Source organism: Cupressus sempervirens, chromosome 3 (assembly GCF_028749045.1).
Source record: "Cupressus sempervirens isolate cs-2001-9-10 chromosome 3, ASM2874904v1, whole genome shotgun sequence".
Classification (NCBI taxonomy): Eukaryota; Viridiplantae; Streptophyta; class Pinopsida; order Cupressales; family Cupressaceae; genus Cupressus; species Cupressus sempervirens.
The window spans coordinates 176917326-176929388 of NC_143120.1; positions in this window are offsets into that span (position 1 = coordinate 176917326).

The following is a 12063-nucleotide window of genomic DNA, read 5'->3' on the forward strand; positions in this document are numbered from 1 at the left end:
AGACTGAATTTTTCCATATGATCTAGGATGGGCCCCAAATCTTGCAGATGAGTATTGCATTTAGCACTTTTTACCAAGGTATCATCAACATAGTCCTCCATGGTTCTATGCATCAGGTCATGAAAAATTGTAGTAACAGCTTGCTAATACGTAGTACCAGCATTCTTCAACCCAAATGGAATCACATTCCAACAAAAAGTTCCCCATGCAAATGTGAAAGTCATTTTCTCCTGGTCCTCTGGTGCAATTTTTATCTGATTGTATCTAGAAAAACCATCCATAAGTGAGTACATCTCATAGTAAGCCATCATGTCTAGGATCATATCAATATTAAGGAGCAAAAAGTCATCTTTAGGACATGCCAAGTTAATATCACGAAAGTCTGTACAAACCCTGATAGACTTATCATGTTTGGAAACTAGAACAATATTGGATATCCATTCAACATAATCAATTGCATGGATGAAACCAACTTTTAGAAGTTTCTTCAATTCTTCTTTGACGAGTAATGCAAAATGAGGATGCATTTTTTGAAGCTTCTATTTAACTGGTTTGATGTCTGGTGCTATGGACAAGTGATGCATGATAAGATTAGAATCCAATCCTGGCATGTCAGAGTATGTCCAAGCAAAATTTATTTTCTTTTCTTTGAAAAAGATAATAAATTCTTCCTTTTCTTTAGGTGATAGTGACTGTGCTAGATGTATCATATGAGGATGTTCTTCTGTGCCCAAGTTAATTGGCCACGTCAGCTCTATCAACACCGATGATCTCTCCTGAAAGTGACTGGGAAGTGCATCAAATATCTCATTTTCTAGTGCCTCAGAGAGGTTTTCACCCTTGGATACATCTTTTGTGTTTACTTTTTTGGGTTCTAACACTACCACAATGTGGTTTTCACCATTGGACCTTTTGCATTTGTTCTTTTTGATTGCATGACTAAGATATTTGATGTCAGCTTCAATCATATTGATACTTTTCTCATTGGTGGAAGATGTTACAGGTTCAATAGTGTTTAGGCAACAGGTGAGAGCATAGTCATTCTGGAACATGGGGACTTCACTAGATGCATTGGGGTTCTAGTCTATAAGCTTGGGATGTGTGAGTGAGAGAGTAGTGGTTGGTTCAATTGTGTTCATAGTATAGTCATTAAGTGCTTGGACAGCAATTTGAGACCTATGACAACCTCATCCACAGGTGTGTTCAAATGCCTTGGAGTACGAACATCAGTAATTGATGACTCTAGGACACTAGTTGGATCTGACCCATGTGATCTAACCCTAGACATTTCACCCACTTTGATTTGGTTTTCATAGACATGCACTTGGTCAATGTCTTTATCAATAGTCGCTTTTGAAAGAGAGTCAAACTCATATTCCTTAGAATCAGTGCTACATGGTGAGAGATTATAGAACTCCCCAACAGTGATAGGGACATAGTCACCTTCATCCTCTGGGTTCTTACACAAATACTCAACACGACATGATTGACTAGATTCTCCCTTTTATAAATGATATTTGAGTTGCTCAGTATTGTCCTCAAAACAGTCACTAGTATCATCCACAGTGCTAACATGTGGCACAAAGTCATCTGGCTCAGCAAAGAATTTAGCAAGATCGTAAGGGATAGTGTGAGGATAGGAATCTGCATCATCAAATTCTTCCTCTTGAGTATCTAACTCAGCTTGTGACTCATTTTTTGATGAACTCTCAGGTGTTGGTATGAATTTATTCGATCCCAAATGAAAAGGAACCTTCTTAAAACCTAGGCTAGTTGTATCACGGTTGCTTCAAGCTCTTGCTTTGATAGGATCAATTAGGCCATGGTTATTGCACCCAATAGGGCTAGTTCCCTTGTAACCAAAATGCTTCATAACCCTAAGACCAGGCCCATATTTCTCAGGAATGATTTCTTGAACTTGCTCTGGTAGGTCCACTAGAGCCTCTTCTCTATAAAACCATGCAGCAATGGCTCTATTTTCACTTTCATCTTCTAAAGGAATTGTAGCCTTGACAAAAGTGTTATCATACTTGGTCTAGGGCATCAGCACAAATGACTTCTTTTCCTTTGAGGGTCTCCCATAATGTCGAGGAGATTTTGGGAGAGATGTTAATGATAGCATTGGTTCAATGTGACTCTCCCATGCCAGTTTCTTTCAATTTGAATGACTACTCACTTTGTTTTGGCTTATTGTCATGATAATCAGTGGACTCATGGTTAGCAAGGATGAAAGTTTCAATACCCTTGAGCATATTATAGGTATAGCTAGTAGTGGCAAGAATGGTAACTTTGGAACCATGAAATGAGAACTTGATGTATTGATGTTATGTGGATGGCACAGCATACATCTCATGTATCCATGGCCATCTTCATAGAATGTTGTAAGCCAAGGGAATGCCAAGCACCTGATAGGTGACATCCCTTTCTATAGGACTGATGCAAATGAGTAAAACCATAAGACCTAGAGACTTTCATTCCACTTCGTCATATGCTTTGATAGTGATCTTACATTAAGGATCAATAGAGTCCTTAGAATAATTCAATTGTCTAAGCAAAGCAATAGAGACAATATTTAGTCCAATGCTATTATCAATGAGTACCCGATGAACATGTGTCTAACGGATCATAACCTCGATATCTAAGGGTTGATTATGTGGGTGACTCAGCAAGTAATCATCCTCCTTGGAGAAAGTCATGAGATAAGGCAAGGTCAGGTGACCTACCATGGATTGAAATCACTCAAGATCAAGATCTTGAGGAACATTTGCCTCCGTGAGGGCTTTGTCTAAAATCTACCTATGAGCAAGCGAGATTTTAAGTAGCTCAAAGATGGAAATCTGAGCATTAGTTCATTTCAATTGATCGAGAACACTATAACTGGTTGCTTTCAAGTTTGTTGTGGGTTTTGCACCTTTACCAGATGGACTAGCAAGGGCTTTGTCTTTGTGTTGTTCAAGATCTAAAGTAGGAGGCGCAGGGCCTTTGAGCACCAACTTGGCGCAAGAACACATGATAGCATTAGCATAGTGTTGCGAGGGTGTATTATCCATTGCATTGAGAGTAGGGCCCCTTAAGAAAAATGGTGTCTTGGGTTTGTCATCATCTTGTTTGCCCTTAATGGTAATAATGTCACAGTATTCAAAATCCACAGGTTCAACCATGTGAGTGACATTGTCATCATTGGAATATGTATAGTTGACCTTGTTGTAGGGTTGTGGTTTTGAAGTCTCTCCTTTTTCATAAGCTAGGAAAGGTTCTTTGAACACCTTATGATTCAAGTTTTTGTTATGTCCATCTACCACGAGATCACCAGCATCAATCATGTCTTGGACTTTATGGTGCAGGTTTATGTAGTTGCTAGTTTTATGTCCCTTATTTTGGTGATACTCATAGAATGAGGTTTCATTCCACCATGGTGATGAGGATTATCCATTGGTGAAATAAGCTTATATTGTAGCAATGTTTTGGAAACCACGTCCAAAGGTTCTCCCAAGGGTGTATACTATCACTTAGAGTGCATGGCCCAGGAATTTATCTGTTTGTTCCTGGATGTTTTTTTGGCAGAGGAAGGCTTCTCAGCATTTTTGGCTGCTTTGAGGCTGTCTGTGAGATTAAATGCCACTTTAGCAAGTTTGGGTGTGACATTGTCAATGACTACATCATGTACAATTTCTCAGTTCTTGTTGACATGTTTGGTTTTATCCCTATTGGAAGTGGAACCTTGTTTCATGTCCCTCTGAAGAGTAGTTCACCTTTCTTGACCATAAATTCTTTGATACGGATAGCCTGCATGATCATGTCTTCAAAGGTACATGGACCTTGAAGTTGGACTTTATATCTGAAATTAGGTAGGAGGTTATCAATGAAAATATCAAGCTTTTCCATTTTTGGAATTTTGCGAGAATACTTAGTGTACAGTTGTCTCCACTGTTGGAGGAATGTGAGAAAAGGTTCTCCAACTTTCTATTTAAGGTTGCATAAATCTTGAATGTTGATAGGGTGTTGTATGTTATGAGAATACTGCTGAACAAATAGATTGGCAATTTCATCAAATGTCTTAATACCAAGAGTAAATGTGAGAACCACTCCAAAGCCTGACCACCTAGGCTTCTAGGGAATAAATGCATGAGGTATGTTTGGTTGTGTATAAACTCCATAGACAAAGCACCAAATTCTCGCAAGTGATCTTGGGGGTCTATAGTACCAAAGTAATTGTCATACTTGGGTAGCTCTATGCCTCATGGGAAAGGCAGCATGTTTATGTTTTTGTCAAATGGAAATGGACAAAGAGCATCCAATGTGTATGTCTTCGTGGGTTTCTCCTTCTCATGCATCATCTGAGCCAGTTGATCTTGCATAATTATTAATTATTTTTGGAGTTTAGAAGTCTCAGTTTCTTCTTTAGGCATGATAATGGTTTCCACATCGAAATGAGAGGGTAGCTTAGCCCCCTCTTGGGCAAGTTTGAGAAATTACTTTTCTTTTTCTTCATTGAGTAGGATTCCCATGACTTTTTGAAAGCTTTTGTCTCTTTGACATTTTTCTATGTGTTCAGGGAGTATTTCCACCTCTTCCTATTCCTCATCGATGTCATAGTCTTTCTCTTTCTCTTTGTCATTCCTAGGTGGTTCTTGATGTCTACTATGACTACCATGTTCAAGTTCATGATTTGTAGGAACGTGTTCAGTTTTAGTGTGTTGTGTTTCAAAAGGTCCTCTAAAAAAGGAATTAGACATCGTGTTTGGTGATGTAGGACCTCTACCTATCTCAATGTCCTCTTGATAAAAATGATTCCTAATTTGTTGCAAGTTTATGAAAAATGTTTTCCGAATTCAAGGTGACCTGGTAGGTGAGGGAGATCGTCAAGATGCCTCACTAGTCGAACTAGATACAAATTGTGTAATGAAAGGTAAGAGACCTCTGCCATGATTATGACCCCTAGCATGACCATGTCTAAGGTTATGGGGATAAAAGACATTTCCACTCATTGTCGCTACAGTCATAAACAAGGGCAAAGAGAAAAAACCTACACAAGTACTACACTAGGACTGAGTCTCAATAGGGTAGGACAAGAATACTGTATACTAAGGCACGAGTAGTCTAATTTGAAGGCTAGAAAAGCCAAAGGTTATGACTATTGTAGCATGAAGTATGACAATCATTTAAGAGATGAAGACAAAAGATAACTCAAGAGATGAGACCAGTCAAAGTACGAGACACAAGTATTCAACTAAGCAAAGTGTCGCTATTTTAGGACTATTTTCACATAGAAAAGGATAACTCAGTGTAGGAAATTGACTAGACTAAGATTACAAATTGGTCAAATTGACTAATTTGATAGTTTTAGAGTAGAATTTCATGCGAAGATTCTCTACATGTCACGCAAAGAAGTTCACCAAGTCGTGCAAAGACTCATGATAGTGGTTTAATTTTGCGCGAGAAAGTTTTATAGGTCATGCGAAGACTCATGAAAGTGGTTTAATTTCACATGGGTATACACAAGATCTCATGCAAAGACTGAATGAGCTCGCATGAAAAGATGAATTCTCACGCAAAAAAGTACAAGTTTGCGCAAAAATCAAGACCAAATTAACAACAGCATTGGATTTCAAAGAGATTTTCAGACTATTTGGACAGATTTTTTATTCATTTGGAAAATTTTAGATAGATAGCAAGGTTGATTTTCAAGTGTTTAAACAACATTTGGTTTTGAATAGGGCAAGTGTTTTCAACAAGACACGAGAAGCAAGCAGTAGTCGAATACAATCCAACTTAGGGCAAAGCAACTCAGAGAGACAAGGGAGTCTTGAGTTTTAGTTCATTTGAGCAAGTTTGGACATGTTTAAGACTCGATAACAAACATGATTTATCCCTAGAAACAAAAATTGGTAGAGAAGGAAAAACCTTTGGCCCACATCTTATGCACATGCATGTACCTCACACAACCGTGTCACCCCCTAGAGGGTTCCTATGTTTTTGGTATATTCAAAGGACTCAATAGTATACGCTGAAAGAGCACCCTTGTGGTAGGGGATGAGCATGTATACTACCTTCAAACGTCCAGTAGCATGCCTATGGTGAGTTCTACAAGAGAGATTATTCCCCCTTCTTGCACAAAGATTATGACTCCTTTCAGAGGTGAACCAGGTGGCTTCTAACTAAGAGGTTTTTAATTGGCTTTTGTTTGAATTAATCCCCAGTGACTCTGTAAGAAAAGTTGAGGCTAGTAGCCCACACCAGAATCTAAAAGTGCACACTACTTGCTTAGCAAGCTAGGGGCTGGCACTAACCAGTGCACAAACAAAGCTTCCCCTTGATATGTGATATCAAGAATTAAGGGGAAGAAATTAATCCAGCTTCGAAGTCTTTTTCTCTACAAAGCATCTTGATTATAGTGAGTTGGAATGTCTGATGAAAGGAGTGTGCTCACTTGGGTCATTCCCATAGGTTGGATCACTCCAGTAGGCCCTCTAAAGGATTGACTCAAACTAGTGGTTTGATTGCAAGGGTCAAAGTTTCTGATTTTCCTCAAGGGAAAAGAGCATACTCCTCTACCTTACTTTCTCACCCAAACAGGCAAAACAAGTTAATCACTGACTTAGCTTAATCAATCCCACCTTGGCCTATTCCAAGACTTTGATTCCTTAAAAGGAAATCTTCATCCCTTCATTAAAGGCTTCATTTGGGAGAACCATTAAGTTGCTTGCCTTCTCAGAATGTCATCTTTTGAAAGTGTCAAGGTTTTCGATTCACCCTTGGTCATGACCTCCAAGAAGTGAAGAGCATATTCCCCTATTCTTCCATCTTGCACCCTAAGAAGTTCACAAGCCCTATTTAATCTAATTTTGAAAGAAAAAAAAGAAGACACACATTGTTTTGTAGTTTTAAATTTGATCTTTGACAAGCGTATCTTCAACAATTGTCCTGCAAGAAAACTGTTAATCCATGTTTAAGTGGGTTTGAAAAGTAATCTTTGGCAAATTTCCTACAAACAATAGTTAGGCTGCAACAAAAACTAGAAAACATATTAAGACTAGCACATTAGTAAAATCAGATAATCTAAAGATCAAAAAATGCTCAAAAATTAAAGCTGCTGATACAAGATCTCGCACGAGATCTCTAATAGAGCCGTGTGAAATTATTTTCAGGCCCGCACAAAATTCTTTTATGACCCACATGAAAAAAATAGGTGCCGCACGAATTTTTGCACACTCAAGCACTTTCTCATGCGACACGTAGAGAATATTCGTACGAAGATTTAGAATCCTTGCGCAAAAATGAACAGTCTCGTGCGAAGATTCAAAATTGTACAAGATCATACGGAAAAAGAACACGAAAATGATTTAAAAAAATATAGAGTAAGGCCAAAGAAATTGATTTTCTTGGCCCCACGGTGGGTGCCAGAAATGTATGCATGAATATGTGGCCTCTGTTAACACACACACTTCAACACGATCATTGTATGCGGATTCATCCTGGAATGAACATGAGATTGTTCACCCAAGAATAGTCTGGCAAGGTTGGCCTGTTGCCTTCTATCTAAAAGGATTTTTCTTATTAGATATCCTCAGATTTGAGGTGTAAGCAACCAAACCCTCTAAGAACGAAGGATTTAAAGAAATACAACTAGTCTAGATGAATGTGCAAAGTATTCTAAATGAGATATGCAATATAATCTAAGAAAAAAATAAAGCAAACTAGATTAACATATGCATAGTTAAGCTAAATGAAATTAAACTAAGGATGCAAGTGTATGCAAAATGTGAGAAAATGTGAGCAAATGTGAGTATGAATTTCAATAGCACTTCGATAGCAATTCAATTCACCCTCCCCAAAATGAAGGAATGAGGGTCTCTTAAATATATTTTCGAAGAATCCATCAACGGTTGAGATGGATTTCAATCAATGGTCAGGATTGAAGATGAGGTTCAGTTAAGGTGGAAGATTCCCAAATTAAAGGGAGTTAACTAACTCAGATCTAAGTGTAAGAGTCAGTTAGCTCAGATAGACTTTAGTGTAAAAGCAAGTGATCTGGGTCACTTCTAATTTGATCAGCAGTGAACTAGGAATTTCCATTTTTGAACTGAAGAGAAGAATTTAGAGAGAATATTTAATTTAATAAAATGAGATATGCTCTCATAAATAACTTTTCTATTTAATTAAATAATTTTATTTAATTAATTAGAGACACTTTTATTATTTAATTAAATAACTTCATTTAATTAATTAGGAATGGCTTCCTATTTAATTAATTAGAAATAGCTTTTCTATTTGATTAAATAATTTCATTTAATTAATTAAAATAGGCATATTTATTAAATTAGATAAATTTAATTCCATAGTACATTAGCCTTAGGTGATGATTTAATTTAATTAAAGTATAAATACTTAATAATTAAATTAAATCTTAATCAATAGGTTTAATGTGACTAATATGAGTCAATACTATAGGAATTAAATAAAGAGTCTGATTAATGCAAATTAGGGTTTTAAGCATTTGACAATTAAGTCAAGTAGCGAAAATTAGAATAAGAATTTTCCTAGTGAAATAGGACTTTAGAATTGATTTAGATATACCAAAATTGGTATCATGGCAATGAGCCAATTTCGGGGTATTACACTAATAAACAATGCATTTAACCTAAGTAAACTTAAGTAAAAGCATAAATAATAATAAATAATTATTTACTCTAACAATTATCTTGTTGACAAAATAATCTTTTCCTTCAATTTTGCTATCTTGTTTTGCTTCAAATGTGATTAACTTTGTTCTGTACAGTCTTTACTGACTTTTGATGTTATACACATCATCACCAACATGTATACTATCTCCAACTAACTTTGCTAGTCATAATATGATTTCAGCAATAGGTTATAAACAAAACAATACATTAATATAAACCAAATTCTATACTTAGACAATTTTCTGATTACCAAACACTAAGCATCTTTATTTCTAAGGTCTCCTATCAATATCAACATCATGTGTTGTCATAAATGACAAGAACAACATATCACTATTAGCAAAATGTCAACATTTTTTTCATGTGTATGAAACTAAGTTAATTAAGGTTAGTCATAGATAATATCCTAAGATTTGCATGTTAAGAATTTTCAAAGTTATAGTTGTTATTTTAGTGGTTATCGAGTTACAACATAGTATCAGTATTAACTAAGTGCTTGTGTGTTTGCTGACATCCAATATTTTTGTATACTTTATGTTCTATGTTAACATCTAAGGGGTCTGGGATTTATTTTAGTGGTAACTAATTCAACCCTTCCCCTTAGTTACTCCTCTTATATTTCCAAAAATTGGTATCAGAGCTTTTGGTGCTTGGAGAAAAGGTTTCAAGGACCTAAGGTAAAAGATCAAGAATTCTTATACAAGAGAGATTCCTAAGATGAATAGAGATAACTTCAAGGCATGGTAGGAACTTATGAAGTTGCACCTAGAAACCATCAATGATTCAAGTTTGAAATATCTAGAAAATGCTTACAAAGCTCCTACTAGAACATTGACTATGGAGGAGATTGCTAAAAAGAAAAGTCATAACACTATGATGATTGACATTGCATCAACTCTTAACTATGTTGAATTTGATGAGGTCAAAGGATCTGCTACTGCTCATGACATGTAGAACAAATTGAATGATATTTATAGAGGTGATGATAATGTGAAAAGAGCCAAAGCAGAAACCTTGAGAGGTCAGTTTGATCAGATGAAGATGAGAAAGGATGAAAATATTGCAAAATATGTTGAGAGAATCAAAACTAGTGTCAATGCAATCAAAGCCTCTAGAGGGACAATTGAAGATGTAATAGTGGTAAGCAAGGTACTTAGAACCCTTCTTCCTATCTATGCAATTAGATTGTCTTCTATTCTAGAGATGAGATGTGATCCAAAAAATAAAATAAATTTGGATGTTGTAGTTGGAAGATTGACAATATTTGAGCTAGATAACTATGATAATTATAGATTTGGATGTTCTAGCAATCTTGAGTCTGCATTTGAAGCCAAGTTATTACTCAAAAAGAAAGCTAAAAAGTCTAAAATTAAATAATTTAAAATTGAAGGAAGACATCTGTGTCAGTGATCTTGAAGCCGTAAAAGCATTGCTTGCAAAAAAGTATCCCAAAGGCAAAGGAAAGTATCAAGTTAAAATTTCTCTAATCTATTTTTCTTGTGAAGAAGTTGGTCACATTACTACAAGGTGTCCAAATAGAGAAGACATTGATGAAAATAAGTATAGAAAGTACAAAGGCAAGAAGGATTTCAAAAATTTCTAGGACTACAAAGAATAAGGTAATAAGTCTTGTTTTATGGCTAAAGATTTAGATAGTAGTGATTATAATGAAATGGTCTATATTGTTGTAAAAGTTGAATCTAATGATGAAGAAGATAAAATGGCACTTATCTCACATATTAGCAAAAATGATACATGCATTATTGATAGTGGTTTCTCACATCATATGATTGGTGATAAGACAAAGTTTGAACATTTGGAACATTATGATGGTCGAAGTGTAAGATTTGGAAACAATGAACCATGTTGCATAAAGGAAAAATGGTGTATCTCACTAACCAGTGAACTTAGATGTGATAATGCTTATTGGGTTAAAGGAATATAGCATAATCCACTATGTGTGGCACAGTTGAATAATATTGGATTCAAGGTAGAATTCATGAATGGGAAGGCCAAGATGCTAAATGGAAAAGGAAATCTAGTTGGGTCTCGTAACTTATTCTACCTAGATCTTAGTGAAAGTTCATGTTTCATTGCTTAAGTAGAAGAAATATGGTTATGGCATAAAAGGTTGTGTCATGTGAACTTTGATAATCTAATCAAGATAAGAAAAAACAAAAGAGTGAGAAGTATTCCCAGTTTGAGGAAACCTGATATGGGCCTATGTAAAAGTTGTCAAATTGGTAAGATGGGCAAGACAAGTTTCAAAAGAAAAAGGTATCATTCTAAAGAAGTCTTGGAGGTGGTTTATACTGACTTATGTGGACCTACTAGAATTGAAATATATAGTGGAGATAAATACTTTATTCTTTTTGTTGATGATTATTCTAGAATGATGACTTTAATGTATCTAAAAGATAAGTCTGAAGCATTTCAAAAGTTTAAATGGTATATGGCAAGAGTAGAGAAGGAAACATGAAAGAAGCTAGAGTGTTTGAGATCAAATAGAGGTGGTGAATTTATTTCCAATAAATTCAATGAATTATGCACTAAAAGAGGAATCAAAAGACAAGTATCTTCCCCTAGTACACCATAGAAGAATGATATAGCTAAAAGGAGTAGATCAACCATGGATTATGCAAGAACCTTGATGATAGAAAAGAATGTTGCAATCAAATACTGGAAGGAAACAATGAGTGTTGCAGTGCATACCTTGAACAAACTACGACTAAAGAAAGCCTCAAATCAAACTCCTTATGAACTATGGTATGACTGCAAACCCAATGTAAATTACTTGAAAGTATTTGGTGGAAAATTTTATATTTTGAAACAGACTAGAAAAGGAAAATTTTATGTTAAAGGTGATGAAGGCATATTCCTAAGATACTCTAGCAGAAGTAAAGCATATAAATGTTTGAATTTGTCTACTTATAAGATCATAAAAAGTATACATGTGAGAAATGAAAATTTTGTAGAAAAGAGAGGAGAAGAGAGCAACAAAAAACTTGAGGATTACAGAAAATTTATTTACTTTGAACCTAATACATTGCCTAATCCAATTGGAAGTCAATGGACTTCACCTCTTGAGTCCCCAAAAAATCTAGAAGCACCTAAGTTACATGTATTATAACTTGATTAATAGTCTAAAGGACCCAAGTTGTAGTCAAAAGCTACTGAGTTAGAGCCAGAGAAAATCAAGTCTGAAGGACCTGAGTCATAGAGAGTGGGACCCGAGCTTTATATAGAAGATCATGGCGAGCCTAGTGGAACAATTTCTAGATCTAAAGCACTTATGTTGGGAAGATATGTTAGAAGACACCATGCACCTAATTAGATCAATAGAGACAAGTCAAATGGTACAATGACAAGAGACAAATTG